The sequence below is a fragment of the Athene cunicularia genome (genome assembly GCF_003259725.1).
Source record: "Athene cunicularia isolate RWA chromosome 20 unlocalized genomic scaffold, athCun1 chr20_part1, whole genome shotgun sequence".
Taxonomy (NCBI): Eukaryota; Metazoa; Chordata; class Aves; order Strigiformes; family Strigidae; genus Athene; species Athene cunicularia.
In genome coordinates, this window is record NW_020799125.1 from 9,510,544 (window position 1) to 9,534,662 (window position 24,119).

General features: G+C 43.2%; 1 protein-coding gene across 2 annotated transcripts in view; it reads right to left on the reverse strand.

Annotated features, from left to right (window-relative positions):
* The window catches only part of RIMS4 (regulating synaptic membrane exocytosis 4), a 53,218-nt gene extending 29,716 nt beyond the window's left edge, over positions 1-23,502 (reverse strand). Inside the window, exon 1 of one of the 2 annotated variants that reach the window (XM_026862010.1) lies at positions 23,414-23,502. The gene's annotated coding sequence lies outside the window, so the exon portion shown is untranslated. The remainder of the gene's footprint in view (positions 1-23,413) is intronic. The other variant, XM_026862011.1, reaches the window with a different exon arrangement.
* Positions 23,503-24,119: the final 617 nt, after the last annotated feature.

A 24,119-nucleotide genomic window follows, 5' to 3' on the forward strand; every position in this document is an offset into this window, starting at 1 on the left:
AGACAAAATTCAGAGGGAAAGACCTGACAAGGCCAGATTTATTAAGATATTTCCCATTTCTTCTGTCCCACCGATGCTCTTTTAGGAGCAAGCAGCTTTGTCAAGACCATGTGTGTGAACACAAAAAGTGAGCATCGGTCTTGGCACAGTGAATGAGTCATGCGACCTTTTGTTCATTTGTTACAAATACAATTAAAAAACCAGTCACATTTCTTAAACAGGCATGAAGCCACAGAACCTTGGAGTCATTCATAAGCTAGAATCATGGTGCAGAATCGTGCTTAGAATAGCATTTGATTTGTGTTTAGCTTGGGTTGTAATTACTTCATCATATTTTCCTTAAGGAAATGAATGATCAAATTCACAAGGAGTTGACTTTAATTATACACACTGCTTAATAACTTGCGTCCATTTGGAAGCAATTATTTGATCCACTGTGGAAGCAGAGAGGGGGAGATGATGGTCTCATTTCCAGAGAAGTCAAACAATTCCAAGCAATTTCGCCAGATGATACAACTATCTGTGCCAGGCTTCACCAAAGGTGCTTTTGTGTAATACCTGCTGCAAATTCTAAAGGAAACAAGCAAGCCAGCACATTTTTCCCCTCTAATTCTCCACATTGCTTTGACTCACACAGAGACATCCTTTGACAGGTTCACAGTCGCGCAGTGCTTGTAGTGTCAGGCAACTACCACATCCCACCACAGATGCACTAAAGGGAACCATTTTCTTCCCAAGTGGTACAAAGAACAGTTCAAAGACCTCTGCTTGCGGCGTGCCTGCAACGCTGAAGCAGCGAGCATGGAGGGTGGCTGTGTTTCCCAAAAGCCCAGAGCTGAACGCTTTCTGGCAGGTGGAGAGAGTACCTAGCACAGCAGCAGCCCAACTTCCTCACCGGTTCTTCCAACCCACGAACAAGAGCTCTGCTCTTGCAAATGGATCCACTGCACTCCTACTGGTTCTCTCACACAGATTCCTTTTCAGGATCCAGGATCACTTTAATACAGCACAAATGCCTGGTTTTGCTTGGGTGAGGGGAGTGAAAGGAGAGCATCCTACCCTTTATGACTGTGATCATTTTGCTGCAGGCATCTCTGGACAGCTGGAAGAGAGGGTCAGGCTTCAGTGCCCAGAAACAGGACAGAAGCAGCAGCACCTTTACAATGTAAAGTGAGTCACAGTGACTAAGAAATCAAAGCGGTCAAAACACTCCATTTCATCTCATAGGAAACAGCCCTGCCAATCATACATCAGAAACATCTTCGTGACAAGTTGAGCCATTAAACATGGAAAACACCATCCAATACAAAAAACAGAGGCGCTGAAATTTAACTAGCAGCCTCCTAAGAAAAAAAAAAAACAAAACAACTCAAGCAACATTTTCACAGCCCAAACCCTGAAGAGATGCCTGCAGACTCTCATCTTAGTGATAAACTCTCCCACAGACAAACATGGCAGACACATAACCACCTTCTACATCTGTTTTCTGCATGCACAAAAGCAGCGCTCAGATACAAAATCACCTCAAATTATTTGAAGTCCATTGAGAAATTCAGTTCACTGTTTATCTAAGAGTATTGAGTTTCCAGTAGAGGAAAAAAAGCCCTTTAGCCAGAGCTGGAAAATAGATGTAACATCTTCATCCCTGCTGAAAGATACTGGAGAACGTGGGAAATGAACCAAAATGATCACGCCTGTCTGAAGATTACTGAAGGTTAAAGAAAAAAAGCCATCAATGCAGCAGATTAATACGTTTTAAGAACATTACCAAGATCTAGTTTTCTCAATTACCAACCATTAGATGCAGGAAGAATCGGTCCTTTGTCAAGAAGAGACACACAGTGGTGTTCAATATTGTACTGAACGGAATTTGTGTTAATCACTCACAGTGTATAAGAGCCATGTACCAGCACAGCTTCATGACAGGTAGATGTCATGACAGGTACATGGCAGCAAGTTCACCAAAATCCCATGATTTGTGCAAAGTATTTCTAAATACATTTGGTAGAAGCAGCAAGAATGAACAAAACACTTTAGAGCCTTTGCCAATTTCTCTCTCTCTCTCTGAGAGCAGAAAAGAGAACAGATGAAGAAGAAAGAAGTACGAGCTTGTGACACAGCCAGTATCAGTGTTGCAGTCAACACTGCCAGTTCAGGAAGATCATGCATTACAGAGCAGTAGGTATTTATTTAGGAGTGAAAAAATAAGTTTTAACTAACAAAAAAAAAAAAGTTTGATGGGAACCTCTTTATAAGATGTGCCAGCAACGACTGACCAACAGTAATAAAACAAGGTCAGGACACTGTGCATTAATCTTGCTTATAACACACCTGCATCTGCATAACTTGCTTCCTTCTTATGCCTGCAGTTAACTTTTACATTTCTGTTCTCATACTTAAAGACTGGGCTGATGCAAGGAGACTTCAGGATTTCTTGAGCTGGTACTGGCAAGGTCAGAGAAGTTCATTTCAGATGCAGCACGATCCCCTTCCATCACCGACTGGACTCCAAGCACTCCACTCAGCTACGTACAAAAACTGCGCTAGTGACCTGCGTGCGTACAACCACCTACCCCACGTTACTGGTACCAGGGTGGAGCTGTACCAGCAGGCTCCAGCCTTCACATTTATTTCAGCTAACGTGGAGACAAACGTCAGGAGGTAGGACACACAGTTTTGAGAGTGAACTTCAGAGAGAGACCCTCAGTCCCAACCCATTCATGGTCAATGATCATGAGTCAAAATTACAAAGCAAGCTCTGGAGTGAAATAACGTCCTTTCCTCCTCCTGCCTGCAGAGCCAGGAGTTCAGGGCTCCGTCTCCTTGGCAACAAAAAAAGAGCATCACAACAGCCTCCTCGCTAGCAAATGGCATACGAAAATGTGTCATTTTTTAATCTCCAGTATCTTTTATCACTAGGGAGTAAGCCTGAACTCAGAACTCACCACTCAGCAAAGATTGAAATAGATACCCATTATTGCTATTTAAAAATGTAAGTATCTTTAAAGTCTTTAAGCCTGTCCAGAGATAGGCAGCAAGTAAGTGATTTTAATTTATTAAGTGAAAAAAAAAAGAACCAACCTTGATGAAGTTCACCTTTAAAGACAAATTACAGAACTTGAGGAGTTTGGGGAAAAAAATGCAGCTCATAAATTTAATATCTGTATTTTAGATTCTGTTAATATTCACTTTTGAAAAGCATTAGAAATGAAGATTACAAATTTAATAATGTAACACATGGGAGGAATTATCCTCCTCCCCATATAAAATGGCAACTTGTTCTTGCCTACAAATTGACTTTCTATTACTGTCATTAAACCAGCGTAATGTGCTAAAATTAGGGTTTGCCCCACCACAGCTCTGTGGCAACCGACAGCCAAGAACTCATCATGCCAACAAATGAGAATACATCCTAATGAGGCAAGAGGAGCAACTGACACTGCTTCCTGCCAAGGAGCAGACACGTCCTCACTGCAGGACTTTGTGGTGCTGCTGGTCATTAACAAGGGTGGAAAAAGCAATTTGACAAAATGAATGAGGAGAAAGAGTCAGGAGCAGAGGAAGTCCCTAAGCCACAAGTCAGTGGAGGCTGGGCCAGCATCCTGAAGAAGAATCCCAATAAATCCGGTCAGCTACTACTCGCAGCATTACAAGGTGGGCACTCATAAAAGAAGTCAAACTCATGGCTGGCAGAAGCGGGGCTGTCTGGGAAGAAGCCATGCTCCTGCTTTCAGGTTTCACCATCTCCCATTTAGCTGTGCATTACACAGGGACACTGTTGTCAGGAGGTCAGGCTGATGCCTTGTCCCAGCACTCATCTCCCTTATGGGTTTCCTCCATGGTGTCGGACTCTCTTGCCATCTCCCTGACTTTCTTTAGACACAGAAACCTCTTACTCCTTCCATTTTGCCACAACACAGAGCAGTGAGATCACAGTCCTCAGACAGCAGTAGCCTCTCATTCACTTCCTAAACTGCTTCCAAGGTTCTCTCCTCTGAAGCTTGTGCCATTGGTTTAATGGCTGTCCCGCATGGTCTCCCTGCTCCACCTGTGCCCTTTCCTACCCCAGAGCATCCACTCCTCCCTTTTCATTCAACATGTTCACATCTAACTCCACACATCCCCGAACCATCAGGGATGATGCTGCAATGCCCACATGAGAACTTCCCCAGTAGCACCAGCATTGAACCCAATATTCAGTGGTTTCCTCAAACAGGTAACTACTTATAAATGGCTCCACTGAAAGAATATTAAAACTGTACTATCAGATCTTTACTGTCCCAATTCCCACAGCTCTTCTTCTGTCTTGAAGTTACTGATGGGTTATGACACATTTCAATAATAAAAGAAACCTCTCTGCCACTTCTCAGCACTGGCACCATTCCTCCCTTTCACCAGTAACATTCTTACGCAGCTGCACAATAATTCCACCATTTGCCTTTTTAAAAAATTTTAAACATGTTTCACCCATACTTATGCAGCAGGCAGGTGGAAGACTTGCTCACATCTTTGTTATTTCTAGAAGAAATCTTAAGTAACTAGCACTGGGAAGTGAGTTTATAGCATCTGCTGATGGTTCTCTGCCCTTCTTTGCCCATGAATTGTCCCAAGATTATGAGAGAGTCACATTGGTGAGCACAGCCAGAAGATGCCCTGTTTCTGAGCAGGCAGGCTGGCATGCCAGGCCAGCACAGGACCTTCAAGCACTAATGCACAGCTTTGACAAGATGTGTCCTTCACTCCATGACAGGTCAGTTCTGACTCTTAAGTGCAGTCATCAGTATTTGCTTAAGAACTTCTCATTTACCCAAATAGTCATTCAAAGAAGCTTAATGGTTGGAAATGAAGATGAAGGGGACTTGTGATAACCAAAGTGAATCCATTTGCAAGTCTGACACATGCCCACAAAGCACTTTGCAGTCTCCACCAAAGTCTGGCTTTAGCCTCCCTGTTGAAGCAGATTCTAGGTCATAACATGTGCAGATGTTTGGAGGTCTGTGCTTTGTCCTTGGCCTAATTTGGAGAAAGGCATTATGTTTTGCTTCTGCTCTGAATGCACATTTCAGTCAGACTAAACAATAAGGCCACACTTGATTTTGAAGTCACTACTAAATTTTAGTCCTCTGGATCCATGAATGGCTAGTACATCTTTCTGGTATCCTTTAAGCCATACTCCTCAAAGTGTTCTGTTTTATCCCTTCTCCTTAGAAATTTCACTTTACCAAGCATGACTTGGCCCTTCTGAATGTTACACAACATTTGTCTTTTTCATGTATTTTCTGCTACAGATATGTGACTTTTCCCCCTGTTGTATAAAACAGGTTTACTGTTGTATAAAACAGGTTTCCCTTTCAACAGTCTCCCCTCCTTTGCACAGCTGCTTAATGAATTCAAAGTGTGACATTTTGTTTTCCACAGTGAGGTATAAGAGAAGCTGTAAACCATCACTGTGAGATGAACTAGAAAACACAGAAGGCAGCAAGCCCTTCCCACCAGTCAGCCACAGTTCCCTCAACAGCACCCACTACACATTGCAAGGCTCAACTTGTACTCAACTAATCAACAAACTTCACTAAACAAATCAAAATGTCAACTTCAAGAAATATATACAAGCTTCTATACACAATACTGTTTTACAAGAACCAAAGAGATTCTCTGCTTATTTTTGATACCCAATGTGCTACCCCTACCAGACCACTTTGATGCTTTGCTCAAAAACCAGTTCCAGGATCCAAGTAGATTTAAAGTGTAGAAAGACTTTGCAGAGCACTGCACAAATTCCTCTGATGTCACCCACACAGGAGGCTACAAATTGGCACCAGTAGTTGTCAACATTTTGTTTTGATCTTTTGGCAAACAAATCCACCCTCTGAAATGTTTGCAGGATGCAGAGATAAAAAGCAGTAACGAATAAAGACCAAAGAAGTTTGAAGGGTTTATTTTTACCAAGTAATCAATACCTTCTGGCAGTCTTCCTCCAGCTCTAAAAATACCAGCGAGGACAATAACCCTTGGCAGGTTTTGTACAGTGCTCTACAAGCATTATCTAATTAACCATCACAATTCACTTCTGAAAAAAAGAAAGCATGATCTGAAGTTCTTCTACAGCAAGAGAGAGACAAAGAAAAGATGAGTGCTGGGAAGGGATATTGATGGAGAAACCAAGGTTAGAGTTTAGGAGCTCTGGTTCTTGCAGCCTGACCTACTAACCACACTGTGCCTCTGGGGCCAGCCACAGGGAAATGGTGTATTGTTCACACAGTATGTGCAAGTGTTTGCAATCAGTGCTTAGTGCAACCCTTAGTTTCACTTTGCTGTGATAAAGCATTAGGACAGCTGTCCAAGCCAATTCATTAATAAGTCAAATGACAATAAAGCAAAGCAGTTGGAGGGAGATAAATTATTGAACTCAAAGCCATTTAGTGCTCAGAGAAAAAAAAATACACTCTATAAGCTGGGAGATACTGAACAAAGAGCCTGATTTCCCTTGAAACAGTTTTACCAACATGCTGTAGACTGTGAGACCAATGGAAACCTCAAAGAAGAAACACCATCTCATCTCTCGTTAAAACATGGCAAGCAATGGCAGCAATCTCCTCAATGAAGTACTCTCTCTTCTCAATGACTTTGGATACTTTTATACAACTGCTTCCCCATCTTCACTCCACTGGAGCCCAGAGGGGGATCCATCCCTGAAACATGGAAGTGCCTGTGAAGGAGCTGTATCACCCTGTTCTTGCAGAGGTGGTGGTGTCTCTGCCCTAGCACCCAGTCATAGCATGGCATTTGTGGCATATCTCTACTTTCCAAGTGCAGCCTTAGCAACCTGGTTCCAAGTTCAGGAGGTTGAACCTCCTCCCCCTGATACCACAGATCTGTGGTCTTATCAGCTTGTTTTTAATTTATGCTGTCCACTTCTTAGAACATCCCAGATCAGCAGGAAGCGTTCTCAAAATGGGGAGCAGAAGCCCACCTGCAACACTGTGTGACCACCTCTGTAGGTAAGCCAGGACATGGGAAGATAAAACTAGTAATAAATCACAAGTCTCACTGGAGGACTCTCACTAGTCTTCTGGACATCACTAGCTGATTAACCTCTGATGCCCCGCAGATGATTGGCATATGACAGTAACCCATTTACTCATCTCTCTTTTCCATCCCAACTCAATTTATATGAATAGTCCTGCATAAGAGTCAGCTGAAATTTCCTATAATATGATCTAGTCCTTGGGATCTATTCTTCTCCTTTCACAGCTGGCTATTCCCATTAACTCCCATTGCAATGCAGCACATGCACATATATCCAGGAGAGAACTGAACTCTGAATCCTACCTGCTAAAATCAAAAGCACCCTGCACAGACTGTTACACTGCAATGGCAAGATTTTCCTGCTGAAAGCATTATAAATAAAACAGCAATTGCATTATTTCTTCTTCCACATTTCTGCCCAACAAACAGAACTACATTCAAAGATCCCAGTTATAAAGCAGTGTATAATATAAATCCATTTCTCACATCGTCCTTTGTCCCACAGTGACAGAACATGTTTCATACTGATACATTCTATACAGATGGTTTTATCTTTGAATGTTAACAGATCCCTAATATACACCTCTAATAATGACTTCACGGACAAGAAGTCACCCCAGATGTTTTATTCATTATTTACTGCAGCTTTAGATTACTTGCACTTTGCACCCCAGGCCTCTGACTCTGAGAAAGGTCTGGAGCTCTCTGAGGTCCACAGAGACTTTGCTATCGGATTCCCACTGCGGCAGGCAAGGAGGGCTCAGCCTGCCTGCAGCCCCTTGTGCCTTGCAGGGAGGGTGCACAAGCTGCCTAGCACAAAGTGACATCCCCCAGCCTCTCATCACTCACATGTGAAAGCCTAATTCTTAAGGCTGTTTAGTCTCTTGACAACATAGACAGTGGATTGGTGGGAACTGGCTTGTGAAGCACTCTAAAGCTCTGGGGGCTCTTTAGGTGTCAAAAGACCTTTGCAAATCTGACCCTTGCTCTAAGCACACAACCCAGGAGCAGTAGTTTCCCACTCTGGAGAGCAAAGATAACCTTTTCAACAGAGCTGCCTCTGGAAACAAGACTTGCCTCTCCTCTTTTTCCTTCCTTCATGACTTCTGAACCTTTTAGCTACACTGGACAGAGAGGTCAGGTTTCAGAGGCAGCATGTTCCCAAAGATTCATGGAAACTAGTACCCACAGACAGATAGAGATTTGAATTAATGTTGCCACCAAAGGAAACGCCCATTACAGTTCAGCCTCTTGTCTGTCACAAGAAGAAAGAACCAGGTGACCCGTGAGGACAAATGCACCAGCTACGCCCAAACTGCAACCTTCACACCCAAACAGGCCGTGGATGATGTCTGGGAAGGAGAGGTGTAACTCGTTCAGCTATGCCTGCAACCATCCTTAAAAGGTGGGGAGGAGCACCAATTGAAATGTAAACTTCCAAAAATGAGTCAAAAGCAGTTTGGAGTCCTAAATATGTTCCCTTCCCACTCTCACATTATTCCCGTTTCTGTGTTTTCGGTCAGATTTACCTATTTGAAAAAGTTTTGGTCTTTTCTCTCAACACAGCACAAAAGCCCCAAACAAAGTGGGAAGAGTTTCTCACCTGCAAATTTCCTGCAGGGAAACAGAAGTGGAGTGGGCTTCTGCTACAGAAATTTTTAAGAATTACATACCATTACTTATGTCCAACTCCGTTGTCAAAAACAAGTAGTAACAGGAAAAATGTTACTTTTGACAGTAATGAGATTTTTGTTTAAGAAAACCAAAACCCCAAAGAAACCCAACAAAAAAGAAACTGCTTCCTCCCAACCTTGGCTGCACCCTTTGCCACAAGGGACAGCAAATGCTGTCCATAGCTCCCTATCCTCAGGGAAGCATACACACCACAAATCAAAGGCTACAGAATAATTTCACTGGGGTTCCATACTGCAATATTAACAGCAAATGTTCATGATAGCCAAAACCATCCACTCATCTGCATTCCAAATTTCCCTATCCTGCAGCTTTGCTTCAGTGCTCAAAAAGGAAAAATGTCAACCACAAATTTTTGGTCAAAGCTTCTCAATATTAGGATGGCACTTCTGTTGGCTTTTATCAGTCTGAGACAAATTTTGAACTTTAAAACACATTAATATACAACTGTTTCCTCTAATGCACAGGAGAGCAGATCTGAGAATGGCTGTAGGCCCAGACTGAAGGCAAAACACAGCTAGGAACAATGCAAACACTGATCCTAAACCAGCAGAGATACAGAGATACTACAGAAAAGAGAAAATTCAGAGTTTGCCCAAAGTCCTCTATGGTATATTTACTAAACACATAGTTCAGTACCTCCTTGAAAATTAGTATGTAAGATGCAGTGATAAGAAATGAGAGATAAAATCTAGTCCCACATTAGGCATTATATAAAAGGCATGACAAAGTCGGTATTAAGACAAAGAGTGACACCCAGCAACTCCATGTTATCGACAGCAACTCCTACTTACTCCTCTAAGCACTGTGGAAGTTGCACCCTCTGCAGATTTTTTTTTTTTGCATACACAAACCAGTTTTGTAGCACTAAAAAACCCAGTTCCAATACAGATATAATTTCCATTAATACCAGACAAAGAGCCACCAATTACCTATGTGACTCCAGAGAGTTCTGATAATCCCACCTGTACCAAGGTTCAGAAAAGGAACAAATTCTCACACAGCATTTCAGTCAGGTACCTGACATTTTGATGCTGATCATGAATATTAAAGATGGAAGATGAATCTCAGGTCATCATGTCAACCAGGAAAGCATCAAGGGCTGCTCACCCTGCCCTAAACCAAGTCTAAGAAACAGGTCTAAACCTTGAGTCAGCATATGTATCAATGTAAATCCAGTTCTGGAGTCTTCCGAACAAACTATTTTCTATTACTTTGGGGCAGCCATTACAGAGTCATAATATTTAGTCAACCTTACTTCTACAGTCGTTAATCATGCACCATTTAACTACTGGTTTGTCATTTACTCTCCTAAACCTTTTCAAATCCTTCTCCTTATTTTCACATCTTTTTTCAATCCCATTCTATGTGTCTTACTAATTACACTCCTTCACTGTCATAGGCTGTTTCAACACAGACATGTTGAGCCAAAGGTGGTTTGATCACTTGCTGTGTTATACGCCCAATGAATCGTTTGCTATTGTGACATTTAAAATATGAACAGTGTTACTGGAAGATGATCAACTGTACTTAAGTATCTGGAAAGCTGCTTGTAACTGTAGGGGAGGAAGGGTGAAATGACCATTTGGCAGCGAGCTTGAAAACAAGAACAACGTAAAAAAGAACAATGAGAAGGGGAAGAAAAGCCCACAATTTCCATCTTCTCAAAATAAGGAATTTTGTTCCCTTGCTGGACAGTACTGTTTTCAAAGGACTGTTATCTGCAATTTGGCTGTGTCCTGACCCAGCTACCCCTGTCAGTCTCAGGAGAGTCTCCGTCTCCAGAAGTCAGCACACAATGCCAGCCTAAGAGTTGCAGGTCAACAAAAGCAAAGTCACATCCAAATGACAGGTGCCAAAAACAGGTGATAGATGAATGAGACAAAGCAGACATCACCTGAAAAACACAACAATTATCCATGGCTAAAAGGAAGGGAAGAGGCACTGTGATGTGTATGAGAGAAAGAAGAAAGCGAGGGAAGTAGATGGCTGGCAGTAGTAAGGAGCAATGGGCTAGCTAGCTCTGAGAGGTACCCAGCGCATCAGAAATCTCAGCCCAAATGTACACATCCACAGATTTACTCCCAGCGACAAGTCTGACTACGCAACTTGACATTGAGCTAAAACCATCCTGAACATTTCCTCTCTTGAATTGCAGTTTTCATTTCACTTCTACAACATCCTGACCTATCATGACAGTGATGCAAACCTTAATGCCACATGTACATAATGCAGAGATGACATTACTAAGAGCCTGGAAGAATAACTGACTCAGTCACCCCAGAAGACAGTTAGCAGAGGCTAGTGAGGACCAGTTATATGCCACCATCATTGGCTACTAATTTGGCATCTTTAAAGAAGATGGTAGGAAGCAATGAACACTTCCACCTCCTCCATGCCAGTCTCCTCAGAGGTGGCTAGCAGCCCACACCGAGGAAAGCGTGCAAAGCTCAAAGGAGAGCTGAACTCAGTGCACTCAGCATAGCTTGAAGAGTGCCGTCTAGACATGGTTTGTCACAACAACACTTCTCATTGAAGTCAGAACTTTCAACTAAAATAAAATGAAGGACCAAACACCTCTCAAAACAACATCAGCACTATGCAGAATTGGTTGGATAGCTTCCACTTCCCAAGAAAAAAACCTGTGGACGCAGTAACTCCCAGATACACTCAAGTCATGCAACCCCATTAGATCGACAGCTCCTAATTCATTTAGAGTGTGGATCAGTCCTCAAACACCTTTTGCTATCAGTAAAACCTACTGAAAGTGATGAAGAGGAATCATTATGCATAACACCCTCAAGAACTTGCTGTAAACACATTTGGCAGCACGGGGAGGTTCCTTTATGGCATAATCCATTTTTATATACACCTAATATTTTCAGGTTTTCAACCGATTGTCAGCGTGTTTGTAGAGGCTGTTAATGAATCTCATTGCTAAAAGCAGTTACAATTCTGTAGCTATTAATACAACGTGACATCAGTTATGTCAGCTTCCGAGTGAATCACAGTTGCAAACTTGTAGGTGTTCGATAGCTGGTTGTCAAGTCGAAATAGAACACTGTTAAATATAATCCAAGTCTGTCCTAGTTTTGCGGCTCTTTCCCCCTTTCTGCACTGCAGCCTTAGTGGACTGAACACCTGCAGGTCTGAAGAGATAAGCATTGGAATATCAAGGGGAAAAACAGGTCAACTATTAGACCACTTAGACAAGCAAATTTTAAAATGTTTGCTTTTGACTGCAATTTTGTCTCAAACCTGATCACTGTAAGAGCTTAAGAGAGCAGGTCACTAAATCTTTCACAATGTCTAAACCTTGTACGATGTACTCATATCAAGATGTTAAGCTTTTTTTCCCTCCCTTACAAACTGAAATAAAAGGCTGAGAATCTTCCCTGACATAGTAGTTTAGCATCAGAGCAGGCAAAATCCAGGTTCCAAACCATTTACTAAATATCAGAGGCCAAAAGCTGCTTTAATCTGCATTACTGACACTTGCAGAATACTTCCGTATTGGTCAACTTGTACATAAAGATACGTTCTTAAAACTGACAGAAGCCTGGGAAATTATTAATGAATATTTTGATCAGTGAAACATTTTCAGGTCACCATGCTGTCACCACTTCAGGATTCACTTCCGCTCATCCCCAACATTTTTCATGCAGTTAATATATCCTGTACAGGTGATCTTCGGAAACCCAGCCTTCAGGCTCTAGAGTAAAGGTGTTTTAGGAAATAAACAGTTTTCTAGATTTCAGGAAATTAAACAAAATTATGACCTGAAATAAGATTTCCTGATTTTCACAGTCAATCTGTCCTACAAGCTTGCTGTCTCTCTGCAGCAGATGGCTGCAGTGAACAGACTCTGAAAACAGAGAGTCAAATTCACCAACTAAAATGGACTGTGGATAATTTGCCTGGTATTATTCCTAGAGCAGCAAGCCAAATTTCACCTCAACCGACCATGCAATAATTCATAGAGCTCTCTAGTAGGTAAGCCAGGCAGTACTGAGACAGAAATAGAAAAATACTGAAATAGGGCTGATGTGATGCCAGGTTTAGAGGCACTTGGCTTGGGTTGGGTCTTGGGAAAAACTGAGTTTAAGACAGAGTAGGTGCCTTTTGTCCAGGGGCAGTGAGTGTTTCTGCAGAGACAGAGTAGACAGGTCACAGGAACAGACCTACTCTTGTTACCAGGCAGAAGCTAGGAATGCAGTGGAAACAGATGAAAAACAAGTTTATAGGGAAGATAACTTGGGACTCTGACATGACTCAACACAGAGCCCTAGGCAAAAAGGAAGAGCTGAGAATTATTGTAGTGAAATAGTCCAGAAGGGGGTCCTGAGGAACAGATATGATCAAAAGTCAAGTTCTACTGCTTCCCTCAGTCTTCCCAGCCTGTATTTTCACAAGTCTTGCATTTATCCTCTCAGTCCCTTCAAGTGAAATACTTCAGGCCAGCTGTTAAAGTCACAAGCACTAGGTTTTATCATACATGACCCATTTACACTACAGCACCACTGCATGAGAAATAGCCTTGCTGTGCATCCACATACCCCTAGACTGCACATCCCTAGCTTATGCATATTGGGTAGGCAGATAGTTAGTTAAATGACTGTCTCTTTACTCACACAATTTTCAGAACCTATGCATACACAACAACTAAACCATGATCTATCTACTGCTCTTACACAGTACCAAGCAAAAGTGAAAAATGCGTGCTGCAGCAGGTCATGGGCTGTCATACAGAAAACATCTGTACCTTTATTATTTCTTGCCAAATCTCTAGCTTATCAATAGAATACTGAGAACAGTTTTCTCTATTTCAAGGGAAAAGAGCCAGTGAACACGTGTTGCCTGTACATTGAAAAAAACCACATGATGCTAATTTTGGAATACACCTTATGGAAATACAGAAATACAGAGAAGGGAAAAAACACATGGGGAATACTGAGAATCCTAGCGGACATTGTTACTGCAGATGTAGCAGCAGGAACTGTAATATTTATAGGCAGGCAAAAGCACTGATCAAGACATGAATGAAACCAGGAGCTAGCCATGGATGAATCTCTACCCAAAGACCTCAGGCTGCTGTCCCAAACCACCCTATGGTCAGCAATGTCTGGAGAAGCTGAAGGCTCCTGCAGAAGAAAGGGAGGAGGGAGCAGACTGCTGTCGGGCTGCAGATGGACATCAGCAATAAGCTTCCTCTGGGCTGAATGGAGCAGACCCAAAACAAGACTGGAGTGTCTTCAGGAACTGAGCGATCTCGGAGATGCCTGACAAAGAGCTGCACAACAGGAGTGCGGGTGTCTCTGATACCAGATACGAACCGGCTATTGCAGCGAGCTGTCTGATCACAGAGGGAAAGCCGCTTTTTAGTGCGGCAGAAAGCAAAACCAGGTGCTTTTAAGCTGAATTATGCGAGAGCTGCTATGCTAAAAGAAGGAATACTTGCCTTATTTCAGACACCCAAAAGCACGGAGAGAGCACCTCTTCCACCCTCAGCCCCATAACTACGAGCAGTCACTGAAGAAATCCGTATGATCAGTGCCACGGCATTCCTAAGGCCCCAGATGGAGGAAGAAAGTACAACGATGACAGCATGCACTGACACCGCAGTACAAGAACGGGTGTCATGGGATGCTAACGTTACCATGGAAATGTCCTCATACCGCGTAACATTTTGACACTGTCTGTTTTCTGAGAAGCAGCAACGATGTGGCAGCCTGCAAAGCCTGCATGAAACGGCTGTTAGAGTTTCGCCATGGTTATTACTGCAGCCAGCAGCCAATTCAAACTGTCTGGGTATTGGATTTTGACCAATCTGGCAGCTCCGTTTTCTAAAGTGCACGAGGAAGCTTTTAACAGAAACAGTTCCATAAATCACCCTAATTTAATATGCACTGTCTGCCAGGCTGAGCACTAGCCTGCACGCCCACTTTCAGCACTGCTTGCCCTGCTTTCCAGACCAGCGTTTTCAATGTTCCTTCATCAAGTTATTTGAATTGGAGAACCCAATGGAGAGTCTGTTCCTCTGCTCAAGCTGGCTTTGCACGATGAAAGCTGCAGTCTCAGCCCCACTTTTGCAGGGCTGTGGGGTGATTTTCTGAACTGCTAAAGACAGGTATGGCCCAAATCCCATTTACTTTCAACAAATACTAGAGATGAAAACTGACAGGCATTTTTAAAAATGCCCAACTTCACATATTTAATATTTAAAACAAGCACAGACACTTCTTGTCAAAACTATGCTCACAGCAGAAAGCTTGGTTTTATCTCAAGACACATCAGGTAATACTACCTAACCTTTCCCTGTTTACTTACATTGAAACAAAAATCCGAAATCTGGAGAGGATGCAACAGCGGACTGTATGATTCATAAAGGCAAACGTATGGTGATCAACTTGCACAAAAATGTGTGTTTCTTTGAGAAATGTACCAAAATCGCCATTGAAATAAAACACTAGGCTGTGACAGCAATTCCTGCAATTTCTTCCGGTTTGCGGGGAACTGATGGAAAGCAGAATACTGTCAGGCCTCAAAAGTTAGTCTGGACCACTATTCACCTTTATTGTAAGTTTAAAGGTGAAAGGGCTCTGCAGAACTGCTATAGAGCAACTGCTCTAATCCCACAGCCCCTGGTGAGATTTCATGGCAACTGAGAGCCGAGTCCAGCATGAACCGAACGTAAGAGACAAAGAAAGCTACTGGATCTGATTTGTCATGATACTGCCATCCAGAAATGAACCAACTACAGTAGCTGGAAGTCTAACAGCCATTAGAAAGAGTAAAAGCCTTCTCATTTATTTTCCTGACAATCTGATTAAAACCCAAATATGGATATAAATCAGCAACCTTAAAATCTTGAGTCAAATTTCTCTAACTTTTCACTAGTGCTGTAATGTCATGCATCAAATACAAGAAAGGAAAGGTAAATAGTGAAATAGAAAAAAACACCCACACAATCCTTCCAGGATGCTGAGAAGTGCTAAACAGGGAGCTGGATTTGCAACAAAAAAATATCTTAATCTTCTTAGACATCTTGGCTGCAACACAATTAACATGTTTTGCATCCACGTGGCAGGATACATTCCCCGCTAACTGTAAATACGCATACTGCTGGTGGGCAGCTGGCAAAAGTCCCACACCACTGGGAAACTGTCACCACTGGGAAAAGTCAGCCTCATCCATACTGTCCCTGGAGCCGAGTGAGGAGCAGGCTGTGCCCATACACTCCTGTCTACTGGTGACCCTGCCGTCTCCTTGCCAAGGTGGGTCATTTTGCAGGTCTGACCCCACCAACAGCTGAGCTGTTCACCTAAGAGGATGGTCAGCTCCAGAGAGGGACAAAATCACATGTTCCTTGAGGAGGGAGACTATAACCTCTTCAATCAGATCTGTCACCAATGCGAGGTACCATTAATTACAATTATCTTTATTCTAGCTACTAACTGAATGACACCTCAACAGTCCCTTGAATCGAGCACTGCAAAATGAGGCAATGAGAAGGTGCCTCAAAAAAAAAAAAAAAAAAAAAAAAAAAAAAAAAAAGGCCACTCCGGATGCACTGAAAGCAAAGGTTTTCAAGGATGTTGCACTGAAAAAAGTAAATGCACAAACACCAGAAAGGGAATAAGCAGCAAGGCAGCAGCCCTGCAGAGAATGATCTGGAAGGTGGCAGGCATCATACCCCAAACGTGAGCCAGGAGTGGGGACACTCTTGCAAAGCATTGTGTGTATTTACAGGTATACTGCACCCAAACTGTGGGGAGACAGCAATTCCTCCCTGCTAGGAGACAGACAACAGCCAGAGCATTGTCCATATTGCTCCTTCTGCAAGATCCTGAGTCCAGCAACAAGGCCAACATAACGCCTGGAAAACTGCAAAACAATTCAATGAAGCTTCTTTGGTCCAAAAAGCAAAAGGAGGAGGGGGATGCCAGGCAGTAATGGTTCGATTACAGTAATTTCCTGGTTTGGGATTATCAGCACAGGGAACAACAGTTTTGTCAGGTGAAGAGTTGCTCTGAAGACAGCAGCAATCATTTATTTCCTGTGTTGCTGGGAACAAGACAATAGTAATCTGCTTAAATTTCCATGGATATTTAAGATTAATTTTAGAGTAAACTGTCCTTCTAATTAGGAATAGGCTAGTTACTTGGGGAGCAGATACAAAGCGACTCCTTAGGACCTCAGGACTCCTTCTCCTACTATCTCTACGTTCACAAGAATAAAGACACACAGACACGAGCATGAGTTCCTTAGTCACAAAAACGTTTTGAGAAAAATGTGACATTTACCTCTGTACATGCTGTACTCCCCAAATTGTTGAGCACTCAGACATTTCAGAGTGGCTTCTGCAAGGCTGTATGAGTTCTTTGTGTATTGGACAAAGGTGGTAAAACACTCTAATGGCACAAAGCTGAAATGTTATCCACCACAGTGATTTAACTGTGGCTGGATCTGGTTAAAACATAGGTCTGCTAAGCTTTGCTGTATTCCTAAATGAAGATAGGCTACACCAGGACTTCCTTTACATGTGTGCTGTTTTGCAAAAGCAAAGCCAAAGATAAAGCTTAAATGCAGATCCCAAGACAAGTATAGTTTGACAGCAAAAGCAGAGTATGCCTAATTTGTGCATGTCATCAGCAGATGGTTTAAGCAACATCATTTGTGTTGCAGGTTCCCAATCATGACACAAGTTCCTATACAGTATAGCATGGTTTTCATACCCTCTCCCAGAAAATAAAACCAGACCTCAGAGGAACATCATTTAGATAGATGGATATTCAAGTTGCACTGAGCAGCTCTGCAGAAGACCAGAAATCCTTATTCAAATATGCTAGCGGTGCTTCATGACAGATGTCTGTGGGGAAGAGGAGGCAGGGCTGAGAAAGCTGTGTGAGCCAGGTCTCGCTGCCCCATTAAAACGCATTAGCAATTTGCAGACCGCTTCCTAAATTAAAATGTTCACATTTCTAATCTAACTGAGGGTACTCAAATATGAGCGGATAGTGCTTCAGAAAATAATTGCACAGATAAATTATTCCTCAAAACAACTACTCCAATCAAACTTAATTCTTCCCTACACAAAGCAGATACATACATTCTGTCAAACAGAAATGTTGAGGCAAAGTAGTTACAGCATTTCACAACTTGTCCTGATGTAGGAATGTGACAGAGTAAAGATAATTTTTTTAGCCTGGAGAACTGAGTGCTTTTGAATTAATAAATGTTGCATTAGAATTAACTTCACATGAAATAGAAGCAGTAAGGAAACAGTCTCCTAGACAGAAAGCTTTCCAGGGACAGTCTTCTATTTTAAGTCAACTGACAGCAAAATAAGAGGAGATATCCTTCCCTGTGGCTGGCAGGGGTCACATATAACCAGCCCTCTACAACTCCTGCACACATGGCTGGAACGTAGTATCATCCTTGGAACAGCTGTAACGTACATCAGGGCAGACACAGTCACCTTCGAGGGAAGGAGACAATACTGTGCCATCCCATGACTGCAAGTGTGTGCTGCAATCAGTAGTGCTAAGGGGACAGCCCAGTGCTCTGCTCATCATGGATCCTCAACACCCTTTTATTAACCTACGTGCACTTGACACTTGGCAACTCAGTCCTTGGCAGTTTGGTCCCTTCCAACATGTCGCCACATGAATACCAGCATACTGAACAGCTGATTCCAGCCGAGACCAAGCGTATGGCAGATCTCAGGGAAGCCAAGATTTGTGTTCACATTGTTAGAAATAAGGCACTGATGTACGGCTCACATTCCCAGAAATGTGCCCAGTGCCACCACGAAGCAGCCCATGACCCACACCCAGATGACCAAGGAAATGTCTACACAGCACATTGTGGCATAGTGCTTGAGATCCCAGAGCTGGCTGCTACCTCAATTCTCCCCATCCTGCACCATTTAAAGCAACTCCTCTGCCTACACCAGCACGAGGCACAGGTGGATGGTCCAGGCTGGGGTGTGCTGGACTCTGCCGGGGCGCCCCATGGGAGACAGGAGAGGGCTGCAGCTGGTGCCCCAGGAAGGCTGCCTGACACCACGTCACCGTCCCCCTGCGCTCTCCCGTCTGTCTGACCGTACCCATCTGTTGGGTTTTGCTCTGTAAGCTCTTTGGGACTGAGAGTGCCATTTTGCTTTGCATTTCTACAGGCACAGAGTGAACTTGGCTGAGGACTGCGTCTCTCATGTGGCTGCAACACCAAGAGCAACACAAATGAGGACAAGGTTTCAAATCTCTTGTTCCCAGTGCTGAGTCACTCACAGGGCACCTGCTCTCACATGGCCACAGAAGACAAAACCATCCTCTGTAATTGCAGTCTACAGATCATACATGTGGGAAACAGATCCAGAGAGCAGAAAGCTGTCTTTAGTGCACAGGGGATGTAAGGAACAGCACAACTTGTTCAGCTCTGCACCAGCTAGGCACATCTGCTGTGTACGAGTCAGTCACTGCATCTGTGATCTGGATTAACTCATAACCGGGTGTGAGATCACCAACCTCTGCAGGTATTATCTGCAGCAACTTCTTCTGGGCTACTAGTCCATTTCATAGCTTTTCCCCTGATGAAAGACTGATTTGACAGCAGCCCTTTTAAAATTGTTCTCATTTTTATTTCATTTTAATCCATCTTTAAAACAAACATCTGCTTACCTAGAGCTAGAATGTGCCCAGCAGGGAGAGAGGCATTTCTTACAACCACTACGATAACCTGTGGCCAAGGATACACTCCTTACTGTGCAAGAAGAGGGAAAAGCCATGGCTTTGCTGCCTCCTGCACCAGCCAAGACAGCTGGCTAGATGCACAGTAGGGATCAGGCTGCAGGCAAACTCTCCATGTACCTGTATATTCCAAGACTGATTCAGATTTGTCCTGCAGCGTCCCTAGAGTATACATTGCCAGATGAGCTCCAGTCTGTGTCTTTGCAGTGTTACAGAGATGAATTATTATTTCATTTGGAAAAGATTGGTAAGAAAAGAGTTAACATTCCAGATGTGCAAATAATTTCCCTTGTCCCCTATATGTTTGCCATGTGAACATGGTTACCTACCTAACAAAACTGGTGAGAGGCTTACAAAACTTCAAAGGTAACTCTGGATGAAGCAAAAACAAGCTAAAGACCAAAAGGTCTTAACATGCTTGATACATATGCATTTAAAAAATATACAAATGGACTAGTTAAAAGACTTGAACTATTATTTTCTTTAAAAGTCATATGTACCCCAATCCAATACAGTGCTGCAATTGAGGAATATCCATGGCAATGTGAAAACACACATAGGGGCTCTATTAAATAACGTTGTGATGCTTTAATGTTTAAAATTAGAGAAGTTTAATGTTTAAATTTACAGAGACATTCCATAGATAAAACCTGGACAAGAGAGTATTCTAAACTAAACTACACATCCACAGCACATTTTTCTACCCCAACATTTTAAATGTTTTTATCAATCCAACAAATTAATATTTCACATAGCTTCTCTTCAAAGCAACTGATTGTAACACAGTACATCTGCCAGTACTTGATAGTGTGTAAATGCAGCAGCCTAGGCTGAATTTTATCTCTTACTCAACTCTTTTCTGAACAAGCAGCTGACATGAGGAAGGCTTACCATCAGTATCTAGGAGACATTTTGACTTTGGAAACCATTTTCTCTGTCAGACACTTAGTTCCAGCTGGCTGAGTCGACACAATTTGATTCTGCCATCTTGTAGCCAGGGCAGAGGTTTACCAAGCTGGACAGTTCTTGTGTTGGGGTCCTGACCTGTTGGAACCCCTACATGTCCCTTGCAGCTAGTCTGTACCTTCCCCCATTTCCTGATCAAAGCCTCTCTGCTCTTCACACTTTACAAGGTCCCTGTAACAAACACGAGTTCCCCTTGTGCAGATGCTGAAGTCGTATCTGGACTTCGGGGTTGCTGCTGTTCTCCACCAAAACCTCACTTCCTGTTCTGCGTTAGCCAGCTTTCCACACTCCATGCTCTGCACATGGAGCAAGCTGGTTCTCCTCCATGCCAGCAAGCACATCTCCTTTAGCCTTAAGGACGTTCCTCATCCTGGACTGGGCAGGGCAGTGCTAAGGTCACTGTCAGTCCAAGGTGGATTTTATACACCCCATTCCACAATATGCAGTCTTAATTGCAAACTGCACCCAGGACTACAAGCTGCCTACAAGACAGGTCCCCACACTCATCACGGATGCTCAACACCCTATTATTAACCTATACGCACTTGCCACTTGGCAGCTCGGTCCCTTCTGACATGTTGCCACATGAATACCAGCATACTGAACAGCTGATTCCAGCCGAGACCAAGCGTATGGCAGATCCTCAGGGAAGCCAAGATTTGTGTTCACACTGTTAGAAATAGGCACTGATTTAAGGCTCACATTTCTAGAAATGTGCCCACAAAGAGTGCATGATTGACTTTTACCTCTTTTTAGTCTACTACTCCATAACTGAAAAATTATCAGAGTTCAGGATAGATACTTGCATCAATTAAACCGACAATTATGATGATAATAACTGCAGTTTAAAGATCCTCAACTTCACTGACATTGCTGGGGACCTCAGTGGAGAGAAGATAGTGGCACTCAGGCATTGGGAAGGATGGCAACATTACTGTGCTGAGATCAAAGGAGTTATTAACCTAGAGTCCTTATGCTACTGAGTGCAGACAGTAATTTCTTTTATTTCAAAGCCCCACTGCAGCTTACTGGTGAACAGAGCTCAGTGCATCCTCTTTGCAGCTGAGGAATGAAAAAGGGTGTGACAACAGAGGAGTGCAAGTCCACGTCTACCTCTTTGGAGAGACAGGCACATGGCCTTCTTTGACACAGGACACACCTGAAACTCAATCACCCTCATGCTCTGGAAGTATTCAGAAGTGAACTAGTTTCTTGCTCCAAATCCTGTCGCTACCCTGCCTACACTAGCTGCTTGCTTCTGTGCACTAAGAGATAAGCAGGTTGCATCTGCAACCAACTCCCTGCTGAGAACTCCAGACACACAGGTGGTGTGGCAGGCAGAGGAACTGTGGAAGATGAGACAAGCCTCCCCACCTAATGTCCAGAAGGTGGACAGCAAAGAACAACAGAAGGGCCATGACAGAAAAGTAAATATTCTATAAGTAAGAGCATTTTTCAAGACTAGAAGTAGGAGATACTAGAACCCAGAGGTATTGTTACAATTGGCCACAAGTGACTAGCTATGCTTCCACATCGCCATCCTCCCAGCATTGACGCTCCTGCGATCTCCTTTTACACTCCTTTAATATGACCCACCCCTAGTAACTTAAAGCACCTCAAGAATTTTTCTTGTTTGTAGATTTGAGCTCTCATTAGGCTATTTCCCCTTTTCAGAGGAAAACATCAAGTTTCCTTTAAACTTGGCAATTTATCAGCTTCTCTCCTTTTTCTGTAGGATGACTATTCTCTTAAAGATGTGGTTCTCAGCTTCAGACAAAATGGATGATGTGTCTGTTTGAAATAGGATTGTTTACTCTGTCAATGCTCGTGGGATCAATTTTTTTTTTTTTCTGCCATCTCCTGTGGAGAACATCTTGCCAAGTGCAGTATTCCTCTCCCCGAATGAGCTATCATGATCTATTTTTTTGACAGAAATCACACTGCAACCAAAACTGATCAGAATCTCTCTCAATTTCAGAAGCATGCATGGGTATGATTAATACAGAATCTTGTCTGGCACAATTTTGGCATTTCTTTTATCATTTCTCTTTCACAACATTTATTTTCTTTGGAAAATTATATGCTTGTAGTTTTAATGCAAAAAATACAAAGCAGAACACGTTCCTTCTTGCAGTTTGCTCATACGTGTCTGAATATAGACTCACAGGCACAAAATACAGGAGCAATACTGCAATGTCCTCACTGTACTGAATGTTACCCCAAGCAGCTTTACTAACGAGACTAACTCTGGCAGGCGAGATCCACTAATAAGCTGCTGGAGAATGAGGTCTTAATTGTAGATTTGTTTAATTCAGAGACAAGTACTTGTGCTGTATTAAGAGAAGCCTATTAACATTCATGCATGAGCATCCAGTAAGTGTGAATAAATACAATCTAGTGCAAAACCATTTTTCTAAGCACTGGAAGAGGAAGCATTCACTTAAACTGTCACCGTGCTCAGAGCAAGAGGGGTCGGACACCAGGGAATGAAACACTGTTCAAGGAATTGTGTTGGGTTCTCATACTCGAGCATGTCTCACTATCAGTCATTTCTGAAGCAACAGCACCGAGACTTCCCAAAGCTCCTGTTACTGCCTTGTACTCTCCCAGCATCCAAACCAAACGCAAAGTGCAAATAAATCATCAGCATAATTTTGAGAACAAAATTTTTAAAAATACATCTGTTGGAAGATACAATCTTCTGCCTGACACCCCTGCATGATGCTGATGACAATCCTGAGTTAATCACACAGATGATGAATTTATTCTTACGTCAATTCCTTTAAAAACAATGTTACAGGTGTAGCAGCTAGGAGGCTGATTTGCCCATGTATTCCTGCTGGCATCTGCACATCTTGGGATGAGCCACCAGACAAAGGAGAATGCCGGCATTTTGAGGGATGCAACCATGACAGCCAGTGTTAAAATACACCTTAGTTACCAACTTTCATTATTTGCCGCTCAAAAGATTTACTTACAGGTTCAGTCTCTGGTGTAGCGTGTACTGTGAAAAACATCCCTCGTTTATAAGTGAGCCGCTGAGAAGAGTCAAAGTGGTTATAAACCGCTCTCCATCCACTCCCTCGTATGTCCGTCTGCTCTACCCACGCAGCTGCTGTGCTGCCCTCTACTCCCAGCACCTTCTCCAGCACCCAGTGTCCTTCCTTTCCCGTTCAACTCCTTCCTTTCCTACTTTTCCTTACCAATGGCTCTCTTTTTGAAGCTTGGTCTTATTTCATGATCACCGCCAATTCTTTGAGGCCACAAAGGTCTTTATGAATCAGGCAAAAATCACTGCACCCGTTCTGAAAGGTTTCTGTACATGTTTTGAGATCTACTTTGCTCTTGTTTAAACGCAACCCCTTTTATTCCCCTCTCCGAAAGCAGCATGGTGTATTGTGCTGACCACCCCTCAGAACAATCGGGCCGAGAGCTCCTCGTGTGTAAATCGGCGGTGGACTGGATGCCTTCCCCCGAGCGCTGCCCTTCGCCTCTTCACGCAGGTCGGCACAAGCGCAGGACCGGAGCACAAGCCGCTCCATTCGCGGCGCCCCGGGTTTGCTGTGGGTGCCAAGAGGGACCACGACCCCCCTCACGGATAAACCTCTCCTGTAACCTCAGCAGGCACACGCTCCCCTGCACAAACCCCTCAGCGCCCAGCCGCACCCACACCCCCCGCCGAAC